Source organism: Narcine bancroftii, chromosome 7 (genome assembly GCF_036971445.1).
Source record: "Narcine bancroftii isolate sNarBan1 chromosome 7, sNarBan1.hap1, whole genome shotgun sequence".
Lineage (NCBI taxonomy): Eukaryota > Metazoa > Chordata > Chondrichthyes > Torpediniformes > Narcinidae > Narcine > Narcine bancroftii.
The window spans coordinates 192,681,577-192,694,442 of record NC_091475.1 but is presented as its reverse complement, the minus strand read 5'-3'; the positions used below and the strand labels follow the sequence as shown (position 1 = coordinate 192,694,442).

The window sequence follows — 12,866 nt, the reverse complement described above, 5'->3', positions numbered from 1 at the left end:
ACAATAAATTCTGTTTCAATTCTAACTCAGCAGGCCCCGCAGCGTCCAGAAGAGGCAAAGATGCATAATCAACATTTAAGGTCTGAGCCCTACATTAAGGTCTGAGCAAAAAACAGGCAGGCACCTGAATAAAAAGGTGGGGGAGGAGGGAAGAAGGGGCAGGGGGAGGAGCACAGGCCAACAACTCAGAGGCCATAAGTGGACATGGATAGAAGTGCAGGAGAGAAAAGTTGAGGTTTTTCCCGCACTATTGTATATTTACTACAATCACTGCGTCAAATGATGTATTTTCAAAGGTTTTGTCTCCACCTACTCTCATAGAACTAGGCACCTTGGAAAATATTTATTCCTCAATCAATATCTTTTTTTAAATCACAACCACACTTGTAGGAATTTGCAGTGTGCATTCCAATTAATGACTTCACTTTGTTGACTGTGGAATGTTGTTGTTAAATGAATAAATGCAAGAGTTTCTCCCTTTTTTTGCTCTACATGTTTCTATGCTCAGGTGAGATTAAATGCCTACAATTATGGAAACATGAATAATGGCTTCAGAATTCAGAATATTTATTGGAGAAAAATGCATAGCAATTAGCACAACACTATTACAACGCCAGCGTCCCGAGTTCAAATCTAGTGCTGTCTGAAAACTCTCTCCATGACTGTGTTGGCTTCCTCCGGGTGCTGTGGTTTCCTCCCTCATTCCAAAGATGTATCTGATTAGTAGGTTAATTAGACATATGCATGTATTTGGGCAGTGTGGGCTCCTGGGCCAGAAGGGTCTGGTACCATGCTGTATTTCCACATTAAATATATTTTGAAGTTAAAAATTCAAAATAGCAGTATGACAGATCAAAGGGAAAATACTGAAATAGAAAGGAGTGAATCAAAGTACATGTGAAATCTGAGACCTGTAGAAAGGAACCAAAGACAAATTGGTCTTGAAACTTACAAATAAAGGATTTTTAGCATTCACCTGACCAAGAAGAGAACTTTAACTTGAATTATACCTTGAATGACATGGAGCCTCCTCCATATCAAAATTTAAATTAATTTTGTGCTTCTGAGAGTTGAAATTAAAATCATTTGGGTTTTTTTTGTAATCAACTGCACATTTTAAATCATTCAAAATTACTTAAATCAAAAAACAGGAAAAACATTTTGAACTCAATTTTAAATACAAAGATTACTTAATTGCCTATGTATGTGGAAGATATAATTCAGTCAATATCTATTATCTCTATGCCATCATTTTCATTAACATAGGAGACAGATTCCAGAATCTTGTCTTCGGGTGCTGCTGGAGAGAAGTCATTGTTAAGCTTGATGATGCTCAATTCCACTGCAGAACGAGCACCAGATATCCTTCTGATACTTGTTCTTAAAAAATTTTCTTCAACAACACTTTGCAAATCCTCTGCACTTTTTTCATCCTCAGTCTCTGCATCATCTTTGTTCAATCCTGAAGCAACAGGACTGGAAGATTTCCCAGAGCATAGCCCCATCACGTTGTCAACTAGAATTATGCCTCTTTGCCTGTTTTGTTATAAAGCCTTCAGGTCTCTTTCTGTTGGAATCCCATAGATAATCTATTTTTAGATAAAACAAAAGCTACTATGATTAAGATAAAAGGGAGACTTTAGAGAAATTGCTTGATGAACTGTAAGAACATGGCTGAGTAACAGAGGAGGCAGACAAAATTGTTGAAAGCTAATCTTTAGATTTATTCATTCATAATTTGCATGTGAGTTAGAGGATGGAAATTACATGAAAAAAAAAGACAGCCTTTTGACACATTAGATCATGACAGTTTAGGGCTTCACCAAGTAAGTGTGATCTCACCTTTCACTACACCTCCCTTGATAAACTACCGCTCACTTCTCCAAACCAGGGACACAATTGGTTTGGTTTATGGATTCTCTAACAAAAACTTGAGGGTCTGGGACTGAGCGGACAAGTGAAAACCTGCTTCCCCATTCAAATGAGCTAATTTCCATTTTAAATTATTATTAAAATTCAACAGAGCATCTGAATCAGTTTTAGCATTCCTGTTCTCAAGAAAAAAATGAATAAAATAGAAAAAAAGCCAATATTGTCTTATGTGTCCTGATTTATTTAAGTATTGAGGATATTTTGTTCAAAGTATTTAAAGCATAACAAGGGATTAATCAATTTATTATTCAATATGGGGCATGTTGAATGCTCTTAATTCAAATACCGACACAGCAATGCCACAAGCACCAAGATTGCTGATGTGTCTGGAAACACAAGAGACTGTGATACTGGGATTTGGAGCAATCTGCTGGTAGATTGAGTTGGGCTGGGATTTGCTGGCATTTCAAATCGAAACCCTTCATCAAAGTGTTTTGATCCAAAAAAAATTGACAATTCCTTTCCCCCCTACTTACACTGCTTGACCCACCGTATTCCTGTAGCAGATAGTTTTTGCTGCCTATCATGTCTATTGTTCCCTCTCAGCATCTGAATAAAATCAGCTTTAATCATCTGCTTTCAGTAATACATTTCATTTTCTCTTAATTATCCACATGGAAAAAACATAACTTATACCATCCTTTATCATATTTGTACTAATTGAGAATTTATCTCCCTTGTTCCCAATCTCCGAACTTTGAAAATACTCTTGGCCTAATGGCTCAAACTTTCTCTTTGAAAGTTTCTATTAATTTCTCTACTGGCCTATACACTTAGAGAGCTGATCTTGTATCAAAGTGGCATACCAAAATATGGAAATTTGAACAAGGTGTTTGATTCAAGAAATCAATGGGGAACAAAAGATTCACAATGTATCGCAGAATTAACTGTTAATAGTGATAAATATGTAAATAAGAGCATAGTTTCATGTCCTTGTTTAGTTGCTCATTCAGCCAGGAAATATGGTGTCACAGTTTTGGACATGAAAGTCAGAAGTAGAACTTCCTTCTTTTCTTAAAGCTTCCCTGACATTGATTGCATAAGTCTATATTTTTTCTAATTGAACAACTAAGTGAAAATGTTAATTTAATAAGGTTGTATGTTGGTCCCTCCTGTCCACACTCACCCTCTATACTTCATCTCTTTTACATTGTATGGGATTGTCAATACTTCCCTAAGGTGCAGTGAAGTTCATAATAACATACACTTCTGAAAAATAAGATGTATCAGTCAATCCCAGTTTCCTGTTTATAATTTGCTGTCAGTGGGCTCACAATATCCAAGTGCAGAGAGGCCTCAAAGTGACTGGCAGTGAACTTGTGAACGATGAACGAGATATTCTTGGGGAACCTGGCAACTGAAAAGTGAAGCATCATACCTTCAAACATTTCTGATGGTGTTAATTATATTGAATTGAACTTTATCTACTGACCCAAATCTGCTTGAATTTATACACTTTTACGTACTTTCTCTCAGTCTGCTCTACATCATGGATAGATCCCCATGTTATTCCTCCTAAATGTTTATTGTATGAAGTCCAAGAATAGAATACAATGCAGTATGTTATCTCAGCAAGAAAACAACCATTTTCTCTTACTTACTGTTTTCTGAACTCAGCCAACCTTTTAATGCTGCTTTCCTCAACTTTGTAGAAGCTCCGTGAAATTTTTCACATACTTTCTGAAAGTCACGTACATTAAATCTAGTGTAACTGCTTCCTCCAAGTGCTAATCGACTTGCATGATGAATTCTGTTAAATTGGCAAGCATGATCAACCTGTTAACAAAAACTGTATTTGTTAACTTGTACCTCACCATATATTTATTAGGAAAAATGTTATAATGTTAAAATAGTAATGTAAGTCAATAAGACAAATGTATCTAGGAAGTGTTTTTGAAAAGAAAGAACATGATTGTAAACCTTTAAATGTCTTAAAAACTTCCAGGTTTTTCCACAAAGGTCAGTGTGCAGTCCACCCTGCCATCTAGTGCATTGAAATACTGTAGAGCTATTACACAGGCAAAATCAGGTTATTCATAATTAAACCACAACATAACTTAAAAAGTTACTAAACTACACCATATTGCTGAGATTTTTTTCAATACTTAAAGTTGGGTGTGTTCAAATGAATCTGACATTCTCTCAATTTCTTCTGCCTTTTCTGAATGACACAATCTCTGCTTGTGAGACACAAATTGCAATTTCAGTAATTGTATGTATTCCCTGAGCATCTATTGAAACAATGAAACCTGTGATTAGCTAAAAGTTTGAAATGTTCCTTCTTTTGGCTTATATTTAAATTCCACTACAGTAGCAGTAATATCATCCCATTCCTCTGTTAGAAAACAAAATACTGATTTGGAAAGCCTATGATTTTCCTAGTTTGACTTTTTCTTAAAAAAGTATGTATATTTTTACTGATCAAGACTTTTTTCAGTTTTTGTTGTTGCATATCTCATTTGATCATGAGTTTACAGATGGTTGCTGCTTTTTGGACAATGTAATAACTATTTTATAATAAAATATTATTTATACATTAAAATATTATTTTATATAATATAAAATATTTTTAAAACCTCCTAAGCTTTATAAATTTATACATTAATGTTGTTTTGTAGTTTATTATAAAAAGTTTATTTCTCACCCTGGTAAAATGTGCCTTGCTTGAATGTGAAACCATGCTCTCTCACTCTTATACCTACCAAATCTAATAGAAAGTTCAATCTTCATGTTTTCATAAGTATCTCCAAGATGATCCTCATTAAATAATCAGAAATAGATAGCAATTTTCATCACTCAACCTTATAACATAATTTATTTTAGATTACCACTTTAAAACAATGTGGACAGATATTTTCTCTAATGTACTAAAACCAGAACATGGAAAGAATTAAATCTTCAACAGGCCAGGAGCATCTGTGGAAAGAGAAACAAAATTAAAGTTTCAGGTTGAGAGCTTTTTATTTGAAAGACTCTGAAGAGAGTTTGTGATCATCAACGAAAATATCAACTTTTTGGCATTTGTGTCGCAATTCAGTACTCCATGAATAAGTAAACTGGTCATCGCTTCCCAATCAGATTTATAAATGAGCACATTTGTAAGTAGATTACTCATAAAGATCTCTGAAATGACAAAAAAAATTGAATTGTGAAAAGAAGTAATGCAGAAAACAAATCACCATTTTCTTACCTCAATCAGAATGGTAAATAAACCTGACTCGCATCCATTTCATGAGTTTATCTTCCATACTCCGTTATTAAGTACAATTTTTACTACAAATTAAATATGGACAATTAGTAAACAAAAAGAATGAGTTTCCTCAGTAATAGCACAGAACAATCATTCAAAAAACTGCTGATAAATGGTTAGTCGCTTCCATTATTAAAGCCTTGTAAATTACATACAGCATGTGCACTCACCTGAAATCAAATTGTTTTTCTTTTTCAACCCTTTCTGAAATTTGTGTTCTGTATTCATCAACATTAATTCCAATTCAGAAAGTGTAACATTCTCCTGGGTGAGTTTTTGGATCTTCGGTGGATAGTCTGTGTCTCTTAATAAAGTTTGTTTGGATTCCATGGATACTGTAATAAACTTTTGTGGTTGACCTTGCTATGGAGGAATTCACATTTATCAAATAGAGGGCTGATCTCTGTGATTGACCGTTTAATGGTTTATCATTCACGGAGGCATTATGTAAAAGGCTGAGCACATAGCCAACTATTGAAGAGAATAATTTGTTCTGTAGATTTCAGGTAGCCTCTGATCTTTCCAGCGAACACTAAATAAAAAGTTAAAGAGATTGTGCCTTGGTTATCCATTAAATCAGTGATTTTCAAACTTTTTTTATATACTCACATCCCACTTTAAGTAAGCCTTATGCCATAGGTGCTCTATGATTAGTAAGGGATTACTTAAAGTGGTATGTGACTGGGAAGAAAAAGTTTGAAAACCACTGTTTTAATTGTACCTAATTGACCCGTTATTGTACAGTTTCATAACTTAAAAGGAAATGGGCCAATGACAATTTTTCTCAAGCAAAATATTTCAGTAACAAATGGATCCTAATGCAGTGGTTCTCAACCTTGTTTTTATGATAAATGAGCTTCTTTTATCCAACCCAATCATTTCAACCAACTCCCCTTAAATCTATGTATGTTTATTTGTAGAGTAAAGATAGTAAATGGCACTGTTCCAATGTCTGCTATTGTTTAGCATGGATTGCTAGCACATTTTAATGCCTGCAATGCACAACAAGGTTGCCTGGGAGGGCTGCTGAATGGAAGGAAATGTAATGAGTTGTATCACTTCAGGTTCTGATTGGCCAGTGTTTGCACAATGGTTGCAGAGGCCCAATGATCTGATTTATTGCTGAAGTGTCCTTGTAAACAGCAATGCATCGTGGAGGAAGGGAGAAATAAATATATGACATGCAAGAAATAGGTTTCCAATATTGAATTCTTTGGCTTGGCTTCGCGGACGAAGATTTATGGAGGGGGTAAAAGTCCACGACAGCTGCAGGCTCGTTTGTGGCTGACAAGTCCGATGCGGGACAGGCAGACACGGTTGCAGCGGCTGCAGGGGAAAATTGGTTGGTTGGGGTTGGGTGTTGGGTTTTTCCTCCTTTGCCTTTTGTCAGTGAGGTGGGCTCTGCGGTCTTCTTCAAAGGAGGTTGCTGCCCGCCAAACTGTGAGGCGCCAAGATGTAAGGTTTGAGGCGATATCAGCCCACTGGCGGTGGTCAATGTGGCAGGCACCAAGAGATTTCTTTAGGCAGTCCTTGTACCTTTTCTTTGGTGCACCTCTGTCACGGTGGCCAGTGAAGAGCTCGCCATATAACACGATCTTGGGAAGGCGATGGTCCTCCATTCTGGAGACGTGACCCATCCAGCACAGCTGGATCTTCAGCAGCGTGGACTCGATGCTGTCGACCTCTGCCATCTCGAGTACTTCGACGTTAGGGATGAAAGCGCTCCAATGGATGTTGAGGATGGAGCGGAGACAACGCTGGTGGAAGCGTTCTAGGAGCCGTAGGTGATGCCGGTAGAGGACCCATGATTCGGAGCCGAACAGGAGTGTGGGTATAACAACGGCTTTGTATACGCTTATCTTTGTGAGGTTTTTCAGTTGGTTGTTTTTCCAGACTCTTTTGTGTAGTCTTCCAAAGGCACTATTTGCCTTGGCGAGTCTGTTCTCTATCTCATTGTCGATCCTCGCATCTGATGAAATGGTGCAGCCGAGATAGGTAAACTGGTTGACCGTTTTGAGTTTTGTGTTCCCGATGGAGATGTGGGGGGGCTTGTAGTCATGGTGGGGAGCTGGCTGATGGAGGACCTCAGTTTTCTTTAGGCTGACTTCCAGGCCAAACATTTTGGCAGTTTCCGCAAAGCAGGACGTCAAGCGCTGAAGAGCTGGCTCTGAATGGGCAACTAAAGCGGCATCGTCTGCAAAGAGTAGTTCACGGACAAGTTTCTCTTGTGTCTTGGTGTGAGCTTGCAGGCGCCTCAGATTGAAGAGACTGCCATCCGTGCGGTACCGGATGTAAACAGCATCTTCATTGTTGGGGTCTTTCATGGCTTGGTTCAGCATCATGCTGAAGAAGATTGAAAAGAGGGTTGGTGCGAGAACACAGCCTTGCTTCACGCCATTGTTAATGGAGAAGGGTTCAGAGAGCTCATTGCTGTATCTGACCCGACCTTGTTGGTTTTCGTGCAGTTGGATAATCATGTTGAGGAACTTTGGGGGACATCCAATGCGCTCTAGTATTTGCCAAAGCCCTTTCCTGCTCACGGTGTCGAAGGCTTTGGTGAGGTCAACAAAGGTGATGTAGAGTCCTTTGTTTTGTTCTCTGCACTTTTCTTGGAGCTGTCTGAGGGCAAAGACCATGTCAGTAGTTCCTCTGTTTGCGCGAAAGCCGCACTGTGTAAAAGCACAAAAGTACTGGAGAAACTCAGCAGATCCCAAAGCGCCCAGAAGAGGTACCTTGACGAAGGGCTCAGGCCCAAAACATTGGTTATGTATATATCTTTACCTCCTATGGATGCTACGAGACCTGCACTTTTGTGTTTGTACGACAACCCTAGCACCTGCAGTCTTTTGTGTTTCATTGTCTGATACACTATGCTTCTTAGGATTATATTGTACTAATGGAAATTAATGTAACTGATGATGAAACTGCTTTCAAGATACCTACTGGTCTGGAATGACAGACATTAACGTACTTTATATACTTATGTAAAAGTCATGTTTTGTGGGCATTTTCAATGATAAATTTATGGGGTTGACTATTACATGGATTCTACTTTTGAGGGACTGGAATTCAACTAGAATCCAAAATACTGTATCAGTAGAAGTCCAAATGATCTATAAATGAATAAAGAACAAAACACAATTATTTAAAGTAATAATACAGAGTCTGTGCATCAAAACACACATCCTACCATGGGGAGGTCAGGACTGTAGTAAGTTTCTGTGCCCTCCGAGGCATCAGGAGTTCCAATTAGTGGGTGGCTGGGGACAAAGACGTGAGTCCACATTGGCAGCTCTGATTGGCGGGTGGCCAGAGACAAGGCAAAGGTCATGTTAGATGCGTTGGGAGTGTCAGTTCCATGCCCCTCATGAATTTATAAAACTCTGTAAGTCATCCCTCGGTCTCATCTGTTCCAGTCTGTCCCAGCAACATCCTTGTGAATCTTTTCTGCACCCTCTCTCACTTAATCACATCCTACTGCACACAATATTCTAGACATGGTCTCACCAACATCTGTAGCATTACTTGGGTGGCCATTCCAAAGAAGGATATGGTCATAGGTTACCAATATATTACCAGATATATTGGCATTGGAAAAACAACAAATGCAAATACACTGTGTGTGTGTGTGTGTGTGTGTGTGTGTGTGTGTGTGTGTGTGTGTGTGTGTGTCTATGTATATATACATATAAAAATTTTGTATATATTACAGTGTGTTTTCATTTGTTGTTTTTGCAGTGCCATATAAATCTTATAAATTTTTTTATATACATATATATATCTTTTTTTTTTTCTTTGGCTTGGCTTCGCGGACGAAGATTTATGGAGGGGGTAAAAAGTCCACGTCAGCTGCAGGCTCGTTTGTGGCTGACCAGTCCGATGCGGGACAGGCAGACACGATTGCAGCGGTTGCAAGGGAAAATTGGTTGGTTGGGGTTGGGTGTTGGGTTTTTCCTCCTTTGCCTTTTGTCAGTGAGGTGGGCTCTGCGGTCTTCTTCAAAGGAGGCTGCTGCCCGCCAAACTGTGAGGCGCCAAGATGCACGGTTTGAGGCGTTATCAGCCCACTGGCGGTGGTCAATGTGGCAGGCACCAAGAGATTTCTTTAGGCAGTCCTTGTACCTTTTCTTTGGTGCACCTCTGTCACGGTGGCCAGTGGAGAGCTCGCCATATAATACGATCTTGGGAAGGCGATGGTCCTCCATTCTGGAGACGTGACCCATCCAGCGCAGCTGGATCTTCAGCAGCGTGGACTCGATGCTGTCGACCTCTGCCATCTCGAGTACCTCGACGTTAGGGGTGTGAGCGCTCCAATGGATGTTGAGGATGGAGCGTACATATATATATATGTATATATCATTTACCATTCAGGTACTGCCCTGGTTTATTGTTCTTTTGCACTTTTCTAAGTTAAATTCCATCTGTCATTCTTTTGCCCACTTTCCAGTTGATCTGGATTCTGTTTAGACAATCTTCTTCAATGTCCACTAATGTTGATGTCAACCAAAATTGTAACAGATAACAGGGTCCCAGCACCAATCCCTGCAGCACACCACAGGTTACCAGCCTCCATTCTGAAAAACCAATCATCTATTATCTTTTGACCCCTTCCATTGAGTTAACTTTGTTTCCAATTGGCTCGTTCAAACTGGAACCCATGTGATTTCACCTTCTCGATTATTCTACCATGACTCATTAATCTCCTTGGTCAACTCTTCAAAAGAAAATTTGTGAGGCATGATTTTTCACACACAGTCCTTGTCTTTCCAAATACAAACAGATCCCGGCTCTCAGAACCTCCTCAAGTAACTTACTCTCCATTGATGCGAAGGTCATCAGATGATGTTCAGCTCATTAGTCGATGTTCAGCTCATAAGACAATGTTCAGCTCATCAGTACACTGATACAATTGTGAAACCATCATATAAACTCCATTTAACTAGTCTGAAAGTAAAACAGACTATTAAAATTAAAAGCAAAATGCTAAATGTCAGAAGATATCATTATATAATTTGTGAAACCTTGCTTGGGCTAGAAATCTGCCACCTGTCTGAATGCTTTGTTGGCTATGCTTTCATGAATTTTTTATTTTATTGAGTAGAATCTATTCCAGTTCATAACAGCCTCTTTCAAATAAAATAAGCACAAGTATGCCTATGGAATGACATCAGTTAGGGCTCACATACTCTGTAAAGGTTATCTGCAGATGATAGTTATTTGCAGCCTAACAGACCTAATGGATTCAGTGGGTATATACAGCATTGATTTATCAGGCAGGTTATGACTCTTATTTAATTTTCTTTCTTGAAGAGTAACATTGCTGGCAAACATTTCATTTCCACTCTTTGCCTTCTGCCAGTCAGCCTATCCATGCTAGTACCTTTCCTGTGTCTCCAGTAACGAACAGCTTCAATAATAGCCTGGATTCTTTTTCAATGGCAGGATGTTTATGTTCAGGTCTGCATAACGTGCGGGAGAAGAATGCCACATCATGAAGAAAGCCTCTACTTCCTCAGAAGTTTGCGGAGGAGCGAATGGAGTTGTTCAAGTGAACCAGTATGGACTTGAAGGGCCGACATGGCCTTTTTCTGTGCTGTAAACGGTTATATGGTTAAATTCAAAATGTATTGCCAAGGCTATTTATCTTAAGAAGGCGATACTTGGTGATCATGCTTCCAATCCAAGAGCCATCTAACATTGCATATTTATTAAAAACTCAGAACAATAAACTCTATTTACTTCCAGACCTATTAATGATCTAAATAGGTCAGCCAATTCTTAATAATGATGAGTGTGACAAGAGTATATCGATATGCTTTTGGGAGATAAATTGGGAAAGATTTGTTAGTGTAGGTCACATAGAGATCTTATTTGAAATACTGGAGCTCTGCTAATGCTAGACATATCAGCCCCACAGCCATTGTAAGAGCTTTGCAAAGTGCCCAAGAGACTTCACTAATGGATTGTTATGGGGGGCGTGGCAAGATGGCGTAGGGAGCGGACGTGCATTCCCGGTCTCCCCCAGGCAGTTATATAAATACCCGTTTTAAGAATATTTCTTTTCTGTTAAAAGTCTTTGTTTTGTTTATCAATTGTTTTTAGTTTAAAATGGCAACAAAGATTAAGGAAAATAGAGTTCAAATACAGAACAAAACTACATTCTCCGACTTTGGAAGAAACTCGGCCTACTTGCTCAGACAGAACCACGGAGTCAAAGCTGGAATTTTTTTAAGAACGGAGCTCATTAATTGGACTGTCGGATAAGCTGGCCTTGGACACCCCTCTGAAAGATGTTTAAAATGGCAACAAAGATTAAGGAAAATAGAGTTCAAATACAGAACAAAACCACACTCTCCGACTTTGGAAGAAACTCGGCCTACTTGCCCAGACAGAACCACGGAGTCAAGGCTGGAATTTTCTTAAGAACGGAGCTCATTAATTGGACTGTCAGATAAGCTGGCCTTGGACACCCCTCTGAAAGATGGTGATGAATATTGATTTGAAATGTTTTATGAAGATAAATTGCAGTAATTGGCGTTAGTTGCCCGTGAGTTATAAAAATCCAGATAACATTAAAGTTTATTAGTGATTTTTTTTGGATGGAATATCGGAAGGAAGAATTTATTATCTATACATACAGAACAAAATTACATTCTTTGACTTTGGAAGAAATTTGACCTATTTGCCCAGACAGAGCCGGAGGTGGTGCTGGAATTTTCTCAAGAACAGAACTTATTAAAGTTGATTTCGGACTCCTTTTTGAAAGATGGCGACGAATGTTGATTTGAAATATTTGAAATATTTTCTGAAGATAAACATATATATGGAACTCCTTGACCTGCAATAAGGTTTATCAGTGATTTTTTTTTTTGGATGGAATATTGGAAGAGTGAATTTATTATCTGTGAGTATGCATACATTGCAAACAGATTTTAATAGTTTTGAAAAGGTTTTTTTTAAACTAAACAACAAGATCAGTTTAATATTGAGAAAATTGGAAAAAACGGAAACTTTATTATTAAATTTGGAAATTCAGCAGAAAGAAACTATGAACAAGATTGATGATTTATAAAATTAAAGTCGAAGGAGTAATGTCCAAGAAGAGTTAAAAATTTTGAATAAGTTTTTCTTGAAAATAAACAATAATTTCAACTTAATATTGAGAAGATTGACAAAGTGGAAAATTTGGTATTAAATTGGGAAACACAGAAGAAAGAACATGAATAATATTGATGCTTTAGAAGATCATTTTTTGAAAGTAAGTTACAAATTCAACTTGAGACTGAGAAGAATGGAAGATTCGGTGTTGAACTGGGATGTTCAGAGGAGTTTTAATTCAGTGGATGAAATTCAGGAAGACTTGAAAAAAAAATTTAAAAAAACTTTTATTGATTGTAAACAATGTTTAACTCAGTGTTGGGAGGGTGGAAAGGGTGCAAAATTTAATATCAAGTTTGGATTTTCAAAAAAAAGAGTTTATGAATAAGATTGGTTAAATTGATGGACCGGGGTTTTATGGATATAAGAAATTATGATTTTCGGTTTATACGTGTATTTTGTCTGCCTGGGGGGGGGAGGGAGTGGTACTTCTACTCCCGAAAGTCATATGCCACTTGTGGTTTATACCACACCCATTTGGGTTTTTGGGAATATTAACCACCACAAGGTGGTTTCCTAAGGGGTTAGG

The 12,866-nt window shown here is 38.1% G+C and overlaps 1 long non-coding RNA gene across 4 annotated transcripts; it reads right to left on the bottom strand.

The window, feature by feature from the left end:
• Positions 1-543: 543 nt before the first annotated feature.
• On the bottom strand, positions 544-12,148 carry LOC138739551 (uncharacterized). Of its 4 annotated transcripts, none has more exons than XR_011342314.1 (4): positions 9,994-12,148; positions 5,123-5,714; positions 3,534-3,708; positions 544-1,589 (listed from the first exon to the last, which is right to left on the bottom strand). It is a non-coding gene; the product is annotated as an uncharacterized lncRNA (long non-coding RNA). The 4 variants fall into 4 exon arrangements; XR_011342313.1 differs by lacking the exon at positions 9,994-12,148 and having other exon boundaries at positions 5,123-5,205; positions 5,353-6,786; XR_011342312.1 differs by lacking the exon at positions 9,994-12,148 and having other exon boundaries at positions 5,123-6,786.
• Positions 12,149-12,866: the final 718 nt, after the last annotated feature.